The 15,985-nt window shown below is 29.0% G+C and overlaps 1 protein-coding gene across 1 annotated transcript in view; it reads left to right on the forward strand.

The window, feature by feature from the left end:
- Positions 1–11,907: 11,907 nt before the first annotated feature.
- LOC129963966 (uncharacterized) overlaps positions 11,908–15,985 on the forward strand; it is a 62,559-nt gene continuing 58,481 nt past the window's right edge. Inside the window, exon 1 of the mRNA XM_056078602.1 lies at positions 11,908–12,050. The gene's annotated coding sequence lies outside the window, so the exon portion shown is untranslated. The remainder of the gene's footprint in view (positions 12,051–15,985) is intronic.

Raw genomic sequence — 15,985 nt, forward strand, 5'->3', positions numbered from 1 at the left:
AAAGTGCGGAGTTTAATCACATGATATTTTATGCAAATAGAATCAGTTTTCTGACTTACATTAATCTACCTGCGCAGTAGCCGTATTTCAATCTTTTTTAAAGCAAAAGAGGGAGATGGCAGCGGTGGGATTCGAACTCACGCCTCCGAAGATACTGGTGCCTAAAAGCATCGCTTTAGACGGCTCGCCCACGCTACTGCAGCCTTCCGATCTCAGCCTTTAAAAATAAAATTGAACTTAAATTCTTTCTTAGAAATTTATATGAAGTTAGTATTTTTATATCAAATGATATTTTATGCAAATAGACGGAGTTTTACTGACTTACATTAGCCTACCTGCGCGGTAGCCGTATTTCAATGTTTGCTGAAGCAAAAGAGTACGATGGCAGCGTATATTTATAATTAGCCTCTCAAGGTGTGTGACATTAGAAACAGGAAAGTGCAGAGTTCAATGAAATGATACTTAATACTGGCAGATGGTGTTTTCTTGGCTTCCTTTTGCCTACCAACCCGGAGCCGTGTTTCGAAACAAAGCGATGGTATCGGTGGGATTCGAAACCACTCCTCCGAATTAACTGCGAAGCAAATTTTTGTTGCCTTAAACCAGCGCCTTAGACCACTCGGCCACGCTACGACAATTTTCGGATCTCAGCATCCAAATAATCATTTACTGAGTTTCATTCTTGGAATTGATATGAAGCTAGTATTTTTTATAATAATCCTGTGAAAATGAGTGATATTAGAAGATGTAAATTGCGTAGTTTATTGAAATGATATTCAATACAGATAGACGAATTTTTTTGGCTTGCTTTTGCCTATTTACCCGGAGCCATAGTTGAATCTTTCCTTAAGCAAAAAACAGCGATTGCAGCAGTGGGATTGGAATCCGTGCCCCCGAAGAGACTGGTGCCTTAAACTAGCGCCTAGCTCGGCATCGCTGCCATCGCCTTCTGATCTCAGCATCCAGATATATAATTTAAATTCTTTTTTAGAAATTAATATAAAGTTAAAGTTTTTTTTTTATAATAATCCTGTCAAGGTGTGTAAGATTCGAAGAGGGAATGTGCGGAGTTTAATCATATGATATTTAATACAGACAGATGGAGTTTTTTTTTACTTTCTTTTGCCTTCCTGCACGGAGCCGTAGTTTAATCTTTCCTTAAGCAGAAGAGAGCATTAGCAATGTTGGTAACCGAGCCCAAGTCTTCAAATAGCGCCTTGGTCCGCTCGGCTACGATTGATGTTGAACTCGTATTCTTATGTACTTATCTTTTTGCATTTTGATATCCTATTTCTCTTCGACGAATATCTTTTTTTATTTGATTATTTATGTTAAACGAATGAACCAAATGATGGCCGGAAAGAAGAGGGACCACGTGACACAAAGACTATAGACTTATAGTGACAGTTCATTTTCCCAACTTCCCCAGGTTCCGAATTTACAAAAAAAAGGGGGGGGGGAGATTAAAATTAAAAATAAAATCAAATTTTAAAACATCCTAAAAAGTATTTAAACAAATAAAAATCAAATCTTAAATTGATATAAATAAATCGAAGTCAAATCTTAAAAATGATTAAAACAATAAAAGGTAGGTCTTAAAAATGTTTAAAGCAATTAAAACTAAATATTAATAATGAATAAGGTGATTAAATATTAAATCTAAAAAATGTTTAAAACAATCAAAATAAATCTTGAAACGATTAAAATAAATTAAAATCAGATCTAATTAGAATCCATACGTGAATGAGTAGGTTTCTTTTATTATTTTTATTATATGTAACACATGTCTATTTCTGTGTTACTCAAGTATATGTAACACAAAAACATACTCATATCTGAACTATATAAGTAACATTATTACATGCTGAGTAAGACTTAAGATAAATAGTTTTTTGCCAATATTCAATTAATAAGATGTATATACGGAGGGTACAAAAAAATTCTTTACGTAGCTATAATTATTAAAGAAAGTTTAATTTTTAACACAAAATATTTTATTATAAAAATGAGAATTGGTCTAACACAATTTCATTTATTATTTATGAATATTATAAAGGGAAAAACTATCTAGAAAATTAAATACGTAAATTGAAAGTATCAAAAAATGCCAATAATAAGAAACAAAAAAGTTTCCGTACTCTATTTACATAGTACATGTAAGATCTTTTCATGCTGACCAACTTGTATTTAATGATCGGTAGCCCTTCCTTTGGCCTTTATCACTTCTCTCAAACGTTGTGGCATAACTTTTACAAGCATTTTTGTTGTTTTTGGAGAACTAGTGCTCAAAATGTTTTGAATGGCCCTTTTGAGTTCAACTTTGTTCTTTGTGTTATATTTTTTTATGTTCACGGCTGATTTCTTCACATAAATGTTCTACAGGGAGCCTAGTGTCGAGTGAGTGGGGAGGGCTAATGTTCTATCGGGAGACTGGGGAGGGCTATGAGGCTGTTGTTTAACTTGATAGAGAAATTACTCTTGACAAATCTTGGACGTATGTTGTCCTGTTGAAAAGTAAAGTCAGTTCCAGGGATAGTTTTTCTGCATTTGTTAAAACATTTTATTTTAGAATGTCAAGATACATGTACCTATCCATACTTTTATAAAATATAACTTTTTGATACCAGCAGCCCTGATACACCCCCATACCATATTTCCGCCATCACCTTGCTTCACAGTTCCACATAAATTCTTAATTAACATGTGTTGCCTTTATTTCCCACAGGCCATAACTAGGCCATCTGATACATGGATATTAAATTTTGATACATCACAAAAAAGAACAGATTCCCCAAAAGACAGAGGCTTGCTTATATGCTTCTTTGCAAACTCGAGACGCTTTTTTCTGTTGCAGAGACTCATAGGTGTAAAGACCGTATACCAGATTTCAACCATCTAGCTCAAAGCATTTGTGAGTTAGTTTTGTCACAGACAGACAGATATTTTTCAAAAATTTGTCTTTCGAATGCAGGGAGATCTAAAACTTGGAGATTCGTCAAAATCTCGAGCACGAACTTTTTGAACATGACTATACATATATAGTAAAATGAAGGAAACAGTCACGTGTCGTAGAATCTTGGGAAAGTTTAAATAACGCCCAAATGTTTATGCTTTCAATACTGCAGAAATCTAAAACTTGAAAATTACAAAGATAGTTAAATAAATAATGACTTACAAAGATACAAATTACAAAGATACAATTTAGATAGATAATAATTACAAAGATGACTAGTTACTCTATTTGCTCTAATGAAAACTCATAAGGATTATTGAGGATGTGAGCTTTAACTGAGCTAACATGTATTCGTTTAATAATGTTATTTATTTTGGTAAAAATGCTAATTTTTTATCAAATAATTAATAATTTATTTAATAGAATGTATAATTTTCATTTAAAACCGCATACGAAATTTAATATGTCTTAATCGTCGCATCTTTCAATTATTGTGTTCACAGATAAACAGGCTGGTTGAAATAAATTATGTTTTCTGATTCAAGAAAATATAACATGTGGAAAATCAAATCTAAAAGTTCAAGAACATTCTAGTTTCACATTATAAATAAGTGACTCGTTTCCAGCCGAAGAAGAGAAAGATACAATGTGCCCGACTAATCAGAAACGGTTTTTAAAAATCGTCTGCTTAAATTGAAATTCTCATTTTAATTGAAAAGCTATTCAGATTATATAATGATCCCATGTGTTAAAATATTTCATAAAGAAATAATTTTCTCATTAAAAATATTAGGCATTAAGTTATTTTAATACCGAGCAAGTAAGACGCTAAAATATTTCAGCAAATATTTTAACGCCGGGCATATCACCTAGCATAATATAATTAAATTTGCCTTACTTGAATGAAGAAAAAAAATCGTCTCTTCTTAAATGGATCGTTTGCTGCATAAGATAAATAAACTATAACTTTTAATTTAAAAGTGCTTTTATTAGAAAAAAATCTATTTCATAAACAAGCAAGTGACTATCTTTTTTTCTTATGACTTTGCTTAAATTTTAGCTGATTTTTAAGAATATAAATTTGTTTCATTACAACTCCATTTACAATCAGTATTTCACTAATTTTACATCATTGTTTAGATTTTAATTTTAATTACTCTTTATTACGTTATCGTAATTTCTTTTATTTCTCATTATACAGTGACGTAAGTACTTTTTAAATTTCTATCTGATAGTATTTCTATTTCAGTTAACTATATAGTTTAAATTATTTTTATATTATAATTTTTTATTGCATTATTTTTGTATTATAATTTTTTCCAAGTTTTAGTATGCTTGTTTTTACTTCAGATGTTTATCTTTTAATTTTCACTAATTTCATTTTCTGTTTTAATATACTTTTGTTTAAATTTATTTGTTTCATTTTTAGAAAAATAGGATTTTGTATTCAATTTTTTATTGCTTCCTAAAATGCTATTGCACTAAAATCTTCCATTTTAGAAAATCAATAATAATACACTATTTTAATATTTTCAAAACTGATAATCAATCTATTACATTATATAATTAGCGATTCCTTATAAGAGGCAAAAATGAGATTGAGAAAAAAAGTGTTAATTTCAAGAATCTTTAATATTAATAATGAAGAACAAAGAAATAAAAAAATAATTACATTTTTAAAAAATGTTTTAATTTTAGCAGTACAAATATGTTTTAAAAAACTATTTTAAAAACAGATTTGCATCATTAAAATATCAGCTGTATTTTGAAAAAGAATATCATGGAATCAGATTATATTATCTTAAAACTCCAGCTTTGTGCAGTTTTGAATTGTTGTTTTGACATAACCTTTGAGAAAAGATTCATTATTGCCACATAGTAACTAAGTTATATGTAAATACCATAATAGCATAACGTAGTTCTGTTCTACAGTACGACAAATTTTTAAATCTTTAATTAGTAAATGACGAAAAACAGTAGTAAAAAAGTTTTGAAATGCACATGGTAAATAAATAGGATATGTGTAATGCATTTACGTGTTCTTAGAAATTCATTCTAAATAATGAACTGATTAATTTTTTTAATTTATTCTTAGACAATTATTCCAATTTTTACCCAGAAATCTGTGTGCGGAGGCTTGCTTATAATATCCATGTAAAACATTTAAAATGTCGATTTGCAATAATAGTAAAAGACAGACCATGTTACTTTTGAGCAACCATACTGATTTTACTGATACCATAAGAAAAATTTGAATATTGGTGAATGGAATATTTGCCCAATACGAGAAAGTTAATTAAGTTTTTTCATCCTGATTCAAGCCCATGAAATAGATGAAGAATAAGGAAGACGTGAAATTTAATTTTTAAAGTTTGATATTTTGCTGTATCTTTATTTCTGTACTAACAATCAGTACTTGCTGGGAATTTTGGTTTAGTTTAATTTCAATTAATTGTCTTATGCATACCTAGGGGATTCTCTTAACAAAGAATTTTGAAGCAATGAATTCTTCTGTAAAGCCATGTAATTTTAATAGCCTTATATTGTTCAGATTATTATGTACATAAATATTCTTATAGTGTGATGAAATCATAGCGCCTATTATCAAATCACATGAAATCGTAATGCCTGTAATCAAGTCATTTGAAATCGTAGTGCCTTTAATCAAACAGCATAAAATCATAGAGCTTATAATCAAATCGCATAAAATTATATTGCCTAAAATCAAGTCACTGGAAATCATAATGCCATTAAAAACATAATTTTTCGAGTAATCTGTCTTCTAGCCACTCATTTTTGTCGAGGAATTGTAATTTCACTTGCTTGTTCTCTTGTAAATTGCGTAAATAATAAATGAAATACTTCTTTCTTAAACTTTCAACAAATAAAGAAAATGATGCTATTAATATTCAATAAAATATTGAAAAGTTTGAGTTTCATTGCAACAATAAAATGCGTCTTTAAAAATTATGTAAAAGGCATTTTAAAAAATTGCCAAAATTTTAAAAAATTGATTAAAATTCTAATTAAAATCGCAGTTAAATCTCAATCTAACGAAAATCTTAATTTCTTTGATTAACTCTTTTCAATTGATTAAAATTTTAATTAAAGTCTCAGAGGTTTGACATGAAATGCAAATCATCCTCACCCTTCAAAGTATATTTACACGAAATTCGTGTGCAATAGATTAAATGGTTTGATTTGCAGCACAACAAAATTCTTTTAGGTAGATTCTTGTAGAAAGACTATTTATTGCAATGTTTGTCCATGTTATCTTGTGAACACAAGAACTAGAGTAATTTTCTTTGGATTTTAACTGGCTTGGAATATGTTGCTAGAAATGTAAAAATCTAGGACGAGCTGTAAATGAACCATCCAGTTCGAGGAGTGAAAATGGTGAGAACTGAAATTTTCATTTAGCGATGATATTCTTAATATTGACAATAAAAAAAGTCCAATTAACCAAATTAGCACCTCTTTCAGACGAACAACTTTCGTATATTTTGTTTTTCAATATCTACAATATCTTAGAAGTTAGGGGCCGAAAAGTGATTTTCGGGCCCTAACTCAAATGTAAAAGAATCTACTTTTGCCTTTCAACTTGCCGAGAAGAATTTTTTTTTTATTAGTAGTGTAGCAGTTGCATTACTCTTATCTTCTCTTTTGGATACTAGAAGGTGATACCTGATTAGTCCATCCGACATGTCATCCCATAGTGCATTGCGATTGTAATTAAAATGAGATGTGATGCTGAACTGTGAAGCCGCGCGCGTGAATGTCTTGTCTTTGTGTTTGTGCTTGTTTAGTGTGAATGTGATTATTAAAAGAAATGTTCCTCAAAACATTCGTCCTGTTGCTTCCTGCATGGATCATAATAATCTACATACCACCACAGTAGTAAAAATAAAGAGGAAATAAAAGACAATCTATCAACAAAATTAATATTTAGAAATAACATTGAATAAAACTTGTCCATAGTGTATCATATTCACAAAAATTGGTGCATAAAATTTCATATATAAAAAATTTATTTTGATAAATGATAAAGTTTTGACACCCTACGTCAAATGTACGTTTACTTACGAAATTCAAATTACCATTGTTCTGTTAGCAAAGTTCTAGAATTACAGCAAGTTATTCAATGCTTTTGAAATAAGATATGAAATTTAATTCAATAGGCACTGAAAATATGACATATTTATGGCTTCAAACTTATGACAAGAAAATAAATCTTAAGTGATTCATTTTTCGTCCTCCCCTACAATATATTGTAAAGAACACAATGATTCTATCTTGCTACTATGTAACAGAATAATCGTGTACTGATCTACTTCAATTTTTTATTAAAAGTTTTTCTTTTCTTTACTTAAAATTCTATTCCTATAAAAAATGAATTCTAAATCGAGATTGTTCTGAACTCTAATTGAAATGTTTGATATCTAAAACTTTTAGTTTAAAATTTTGTAACTCTGAAGTAATAAAATTTGACTTGTTGTAAGAATGACTACAATTTGCATCATTTTAAATCTAGCATGCTTAACAAAAGATTTTAATTGTAATTTCAATTCTGATGCCATTTTTTTCAAATTCAATAACATTTTTCAATAAATCAATATATCAACATTTAAAGTTTATATAAAAAATGCTTGTCCTGAAGCATGTTTTCAATAAAGTAATATATTTCAATAAATTTCCCATCAATTTGCTGATCTATTTTCTTACAGTAATTTGTATAAAATAAAGAGTGACGATAGCCATATTATTGCATGATGAGACAATGCATCTGTGTTAATAATAAAGATGAAAATGTGTGTAACCAATTTGGCACATATATTTCTTAAAGAAACGAAATATATATCTTGGAGAAAGGTTTTTTTTTTGAAGTTTTAATTAGATCTATTTTAATTGGAAATTTTAATTAGATTTATTTTTGAAATTTCAATTAGATCTATTTTAATTAGATTTATTTTTGAAATTTTAATTAGATTTATTTTTGAAATTTTAATTAGATTTATTTTTGAAATTTTAATTAGATTTATTTTTGAAATTTTAATTAGATTTATTTTTGAAATTTTAATTAGATTTAGATTAATTTTAAATAACTAAATCAGAAATTAAGCTGAATTTCTGTGAAATTACTATTGCATAAAAATAAATGTTTCACCATTTCAAACTCAATTTTTAATACTAACATTTTTAAAGAAAAGTAAGTAATTTTCTGAATTTTGGAAGTTTTTCAAATATATTTCTATTTGCCTAACTTTCAAGTATAAATTGTATTATTGCCTTGAAATTCAAAACATTTTCATTTTTCATCAAATATTTAATTGCGTGATATTTTCAACAGTAGAAAACTAAGAAATGAAAGATTCTATTTACTATATGCGTTGTTTACACCGCGAATAAAAGAGTGAAGTTACAATAATGCAAAATTTAGTTGATAAATGAACCGATCAGTGACATTTTTAATAGCCCCATGATGCAATGGGGCTAGTCTTCGGTAGAAATGTTCATGGACACAATATGCAGAGCGTATGCATGACAAAACAACAATTAACTTTAATATCTGACTGTTTGATGGAATCATGGGCATGAAGTTATATCGAAAAGATTTTACTGAAATTAAATATAATCAATATAACTGGAGAATCAACTGGTCGTTAAAGACGACTAGAATTTAATAAAATCACAGTGAATGTAATAAAATCACAGTGAACATGAAGGAACATGAATGTATTTTTTAGGCTGATATGCACATTTTAATTGCTTGGCATAATAGTTTAACGCACAAAATATAACATACTTTAGAACACTTCATGGGACCTAAAGCATACTAAAGTCCAAATAAACAAATAAAATAAATAAATAAATACTTTAAAGGTAGGTACAGGCCCGATTTCTTTCGAAATTTTAAATAAATTTTTAATTAATTAAAAACTAAGCCATACTTTAAACTTTTTAGCGAAAACTTGCAATATTATTAAGAACATAGAAATAATTTTTGCACTATTGTTGAAATTTTTAAAAAGGTTAGTTATTCAGTAATACAAATTTCATTTATATGCATTTTTTTCTTTAATTTTAATAAATCTTCCATGATAAACTTTAAGTCGAATTCATGGCAATACTTTTATAACCATAACGGAACTGAAATGAATTATTATTGTTTCACCAAGAATTAATTTCACCCAAGTTTTTTTTTTTTTTTTTTTTTTTTTTTTTTAACTTTTTCTTATACTTAGTGTAGAGAAAGTATAGTAATCGTCAAAAAAAAAAAATTCGAATTCGAGATTTTGAGAATCATTTTATTTTCGACCTCTTTGAGTTCATAAAAACGAATTTTTGGAAAATGTCCGTCTGTCTGTGACTAGGATAACTCAAAACCGCTTTGAGTAAGACAGATGAAATTTGGTATACGATCGTTAAACCAGATTTTCCAATTTCTATCTTTGATTAAAATGCTTTCAAAGGAAGTCCATCTGTCCGGCAGTTCGAATATAGATTAACACAATGATTACAAAACAAAGACAGCTAGATAGATAAAATTCAGTACAAAGAGTTAACATCTATAGTCTAGACAACTACTAAATTTTAAGCCAAATCCAACAAGGGGTTGGCAATCTATCGGTCTGTATTTTTAGAATCGTATAAACACGATAATTCGAAAACGCAATTACTTAAATGTATCAAATTTGGTATGAGATTTTGCGATTCAGTTTTGTGTCAAATCTTTGTTTCAGTCGGTTGAGAAAAATGTGCCTAACGCACAAATTTATTTTCGATACATTAATGTCGTGCCAAAGATAAATCGCCAAAACACTCGCCAAGGATTACACGATAAATTCAGTAAAAATGCTAAATTCAAGCCAAATGTGAAAATTTCGTAACTATTGTAAGCCAATGTCATTCAAAGCTTTCTCTGACATAACTTGAGGGTATGCGATAAAATTTTGGGGGAGATTTTTTTTTTCACTCTTAAAAAAACAACTAATTGAAAAGCTTTTAAAATAACCTTATCATGGATATCTTTTAAAGTGTTCACCAAAGTAAGTACTCGGGGAGTGTTTAAAGTGATTTTGCTCTTTCTTGTAATATAATTTGATGTAGTTTCTGTAAATTGCATATACAAACATCATTAATCACAAAATGCAATGATTGATTCAATGCAGCAATATGAAGACAAGACAGACGATTGAAGCTTAAAATATTGTCAAGCTATGAATTTTCAATTTTTGTACTATGGCTAGTAGAAATTCTGACACCTTCCTCGCAATATACTTTCGTTCCAGAATCGATTTGTCATTTTCTGTAATCAGTGTTTTCCTATAAACAAAAACTCTGGAAAGCCCTCTTCGGGATTTTTCGCATTCTACCACACACTTATAATGAGTTGTCAAAATCTGTTTTGTCGATGCGTATGTAATGCAAAGGAATTTCCCGCCCGATATTATTAAAAAAATTTGACAAATATCCAGAATTCTCTTTCTTCCAGATGCTTCCGTTTTCAATTTTTTTCTTTTCGTAATTTTTATATATCCTGGAGTTCTCTGGGGAAACTAAGCGAAAAATAAAAAGTCATCTCTGCAATAATGGAAATTTGATAGTCTCTCTACTCTTTCTCTCATCGCAATCGTCTTTATTTCCTCATATACTAAGTAAACAAAACGAAAAAAATCTATTGTCACCAAAAAAAAAAAAAAAACGAAACTCGAAATTTTGACGAATTTATTTTGGAATTACGTTTGTCTTTCTGTAAACACATTAAGTCAAGAGAGATTTGAGCTAGATAGATGAAATTTGGCATATGGACTTCAGACCAAATTTATAGGTTTTGTTAAGAATTCAGTTAACCACGTGATCTTCCTGGGGGAGCTAGCTGCCAATCATGTATCACGTGGTCTCCCTGTTGTTGTTTAGTATATTTTTTCGAGTGGAAGTGAACTTGACTCTTGTACTAGGGGGAGTGTGATCTCGGCTCTCTCTCTCCCGAGAAATTTGATGTGTAGTTTTCTAGGCCTTCTACACTTTGGCGTACTCATGTGCCTTTTGTTGTTGATGTTACCAATAAACCCCATAAAAGACAACATGTGTCTTCAAGTCTTTTCACCCAGACCACAATCTTCACTATCAAATAAATTATTGTGTAATCATGAAAAGCAATAACTTTTACAGGTTTTTATCAAATTTTGGAACGAAATCCATTCAGAGGCAGTCTATTTATCTGACTGCCCATATACAAGTGAGCACAATAAATACAGAGCGCAAAAAGCAAGATAGATAAAATATAGTGCTGAGGTTTAGCATTTTAATTATAGATTCTTATAAATTTTTTAACCAAATCTATTCAAGGGCTGACCGTCTGTCAGTTTTTACTTTCTCATAAATGTAACGCATTGACTTTAAGAAATTCATATGTTATTTTGTGGCTACAGCTGTAGTTTCGTGTCAAATTTTAAATTCAATCGGTCGAAAAAAAAGGTGTCCAAAACACACATAAACGACAAATTCATTAAAATTGCTTAAAGACCTACATGTATTAATTATTATCCGGCAATGCCATTTAAAGCATCGGGACCTTACCCAAGGTCCATAATTTTGTACGGGAGGGAAGATAAGACATTTATTGGAGATTAAGTGAGAAAATTTCTAGAGAAACCACTCGTCTGGCTTATATTAAAATATTTTCATAATAATATTATTCTTTCATGCTTCGATTTTTGTGCTAACTCAAAATGCCAACAATATTGTTACAACATTTTCATGATACTGCACAGCATTTAGAAAATCGAATATCATAGAGACATCGTGAGGTATCCTGCGCCAATAGGATTGTTTCTTCAGATTAGCTTTTACTTTTAAGAACTCCTCCCTCTCCTCGATCCTTGGCGAAGAAATCCTTCCCCTTGGCGGCACTGCGACACCCTCTGGCAGAAACAGTCCGTGCAACCCTTCAGTCGGAAAGCGGTCTCTCTCACGCACGCATGGAACGGTGAAACGAATGCTGTCAGTGGGAACACAACTGATCATCATGAGGCTGAGAAGATGCAGATGACGTTCTTTAGGAATACCTGTCCCCCGATGTGATCATTCTCTTCGGGTAAGCACTCCCTTCTCATCTTCTTCCATCAAGTAAGTGTTCGGTGCTCCATAGGGAAGGCATTCCCTGGGCTTTTGGAGATTTGAGAGATGGTGACCTTCTCCTGCATTGGGAAGTCGGTTTTTGTCTCTCGGTTCTTCTCTTATCGTGACTTTGTTTCCTGAGATAATGACTTGTGGTTGGCTGTCAGAGTATCTTGAGGGATGTTGTTGTTTACGTTCGGTTCGACAGTGGGGACCACTTAGTAACATTATAGGTTAGAGCTCTTACAACACTTTAAAGGTTATGCGTTGTTTACGAAATACATCATCTGAAGCTTAAGCATATATTGTAAAAGCTTTCACTACATTCTTGTGTCATCTTAAAACTTTGGCTATGATTCCATTATTAATTTTAGAATAATTTTGCAAGTTCAACTTAAGTCTTGACCTATGATCACGGTATAAAACATATATTCATTTTCAAGCTCTAGTTATTATTGTTATTCTTTTTTTTTTTTTTTTTTTTTTTTTTTGCAATAAAACAGTGATACACTTTAAAATTAAGCTAAATTTCTGAGGTTGAAACCTTTAAGGGCCATTTGAAAGTATCACCTTCTTGCATTTTTAATTTATGAGACATTGCAACTTCAATTAATAAAATGAATCTTATTTTTAAACATTCAGAAGAGTTTAAAGTTTATTTTTGTTTGCAATAAATGCAATATATAATTAATATAATATTTGATATTTATATTTATTTCAATAAATATTTGTGGAGAATTAAAGTACTTTAAATACAGAAGTTTTATACTATAGTCTGAATAAAATAGATATGCATAAATATTTAATTATCATAAAAAGATGTTAAATATTCTTTGCACAAAAAAATGAAATAAAATTTCTCTTAACGAATCTATTTAGATATTATTATTATGTATCATCTAAAAATTATTTTTTATGCAGCCATCATTCAGTTATAAAGCTTAAAACACGAACTGATTCAATATAAATGTTAAATACGTATGAAAAAAATAAAAAAAATAAAGGTTTAAATTATATTATTATTCATTTAAGCCAGAGTAATATATGCATCTTAGAATTTTTTTTTTGAAATTTTGTCTTCTGTTTTTGTAGATTCAAATATTGTAAATCCTTTTATCGCTCTTTTTTCCAATTGTTTGAAATTATAAGAAGTATAAATTCAAATACAAAACGAAATGTTTTAAAAATTCATCCTACAAAATATTTTTAAAATATAGATTCATATTTAATTAGAATGATTGTTGATCTCGTTTGGATTATTCACGATACAACAATGGTATATAACCACTCTACTTTTATTAATTATTCCTGACTAATTATCACATTTTGAGAACACCACCAATACAACGTGATTTTTATGTGGCGAAAATTTATAATTTAACCTGATTGTCACGTCGTCAACACGTCACGTAACCACAAAGTGTTGCCACAAAGAAAATATAAATCGTATTTTCGATTTTTTATTTTTATAGAATTTAATGCACGGAGAAATAATTCAGTAATCGATTGTTTCAAACATTAAAAAGACAATAAATGAAAGTGAAAAATGATGGATACTATTATTCTTTACGCTGAATGATAAAAAAAAAGTGTCCCATTCCTGATAATTTGATTACCTGGAAATAAATCCTCTTATCTACTGAATTGATCTATTATTAATTACAAATTTTATCACATTTGATAACCATTGTTGATAACGATATCGTTTTTCTAGCGATTGAAATGTAAGCTTCGAGAGTAAATGATTTCATTCCCCTGTTTTTTATTGCTTTTTCTTTTTCTTCCTTCCTTTCTTTTTCTTTCTTTTTTCCTTTCTTCTTCTTCTGCGTTTTTTTCTTTCGTCTTTTCCTTTCTTTGTTTGTTTTTCCTTTTTCTTTTTGAAATAAAGTCTTCTAATGAATATGTTTACTATTCAAGCCGTGAAATTGTATAAATGATAATTTGAGCATCTGAGCTACATTTGCGCATCAAATTAACTAGAAATGAAGTGCGAAAGCTTCTAAAATAATTAAATGAATCTCAATATTAACAAAATAATCGATATTTTTATTTTGGGGCTCTTTTTTCACTTCAAGGTTGCGGACTTTCGCTTGTACGTATGATGAAATAAACAATACAGTAAAATTTAGTAAAGCATTCAAAACTTCGATATTAAATTATTGTAGTTTTCTAGCAGTAGATTAAAAATATCAACGCATATATTTTTAAAAATCACATTTAGTCTGCTTTTTTAATCAGTGAAATTATGAACTGAAATGTGAAATCGACTAACTTTAATTTTTATTATTTTGTATTAGTTATTTTTATTTATTATTTATTATTGTTTAACCTATCCGATTACAGTTGATTTATAAATCTTTTAGTGGTTGTTTATTGAACTTTTAAATTTATATATGATTTCCACTAGTAACAAATTTAAAAATGCAACACGTTAAGAAATTATGTGTGCAAGCGATTCATTTTATCTAACATGATTGAATAGATATGTATCTCATCTCGATATGTATTCTTATTTCATTTCAGGTTACTTTGTTGTAATAAAAATTTATGTAAAGAATAAATGATTATAGCATCCGTATGAGAAATATAAAAGCTGAGAATGGTGACTGTATATAACTTTTATATATGATTGCAGATTCACGGTATGAAGGAAGTTTTTCATTTTTTATTTAAATTTATTTTAATTTTACGCTACTCGTTCAAAACATTTTTTTTTTTTTACTCTAGACATAAATCAATAAATGTTGCTATATACAGAGTGGTGACAAAGTCTTTCTCTTATTGCAAAAAGTTATTGTGAAAAATTATTATACTCCGAAAAATTGTAAAAGTGTTTATAAGGTTTTAATAAAGCCACTAATGTTAGTAAATTTCGATGTTAACACCCTTGGTAATTCAAAGAATGTATAAGCGGTGTTCCACAAAGTTTTGCTCAACATTTCGGCTGTCCAACTAGACACACAATCTGTGATCCTAGCTTTGAGAGTATTAATACCTTCAACTGGCGTTGCCAATATTACTTTGTTTTTTACGCAAGCCCAAAAGCGACTCTGAACTGCAATGGCCAATTTGAGTTCTTGGAATCAAAGTACACATTGAACTTTTCCCTTCTTTAACGCCACTTTAATAACATCCAAACATAAAATCACTGTTTCTCATTAGTTGTACTAGTAAAAATAATAGTTGGATTAGTAAAAGTGTTGCAGTATTATATTAAATGTAATAATTTTTTGTAACCAAGGAAACCATATTCTGACTTCATTTATATTTTTTCACACTTTTAGAAAATATAAACAGGAGATTTTGTATAAATATGGCGTAGAATATGTAAAGTATTGGAAATGTATCGTGCTTTGGAAAGTTATGTAAGAAAGAATTATATAAGAAATTTACATGTTGAATAATATCAGGCTAATATTAGAATGCTTGCTTAAGCTATAAATAAAGTGAAATGCATGAATATAAATATTTAAAGTGAAATATTTTTTTTTGATTATCAAGATAATATTATATATGCTGTGTTCATTTAAATTAACAATAATGAATCTCAATACAATTTAATCAATAATAGAGATTATTTCAACGATATGGAGTACTTGGAAACTCTTATCTGTATTAAGCTTTGTTTTTTCCAAATCAAATGACAAAGAAATGATATATTTTAATTGAAATGGCTTAAATTTTTTCAAAGAATTTTATTTGTATTCCAACTTATTCCCTCAACTGACAGGAAATACCTATATTTATAAATTAATAACTTATAATTATAACTTGCTTTACGTAAAAAATCTAATGTATGCTTAACTGGAAAAATGCGATCGTTTAAATCCTGATAATATGCAAATTATTCGCACATATATAAAACCATAAGAAAATTAACCTCACTTTTTTGCGATCATTTAAATAATTCCT

Source organism: Argiope bruennichi, chromosome 3, assembly GCF_947563725.1.
Source record: "Argiope bruennichi chromosome 3, qqArgBrue1.1, whole genome shotgun sequence".
Lineage (NCBI taxonomy): Eukaryota > Metazoa > Arthropoda > Arachnida > Araneae > Araneidae > Argiope > Argiope bruennichi.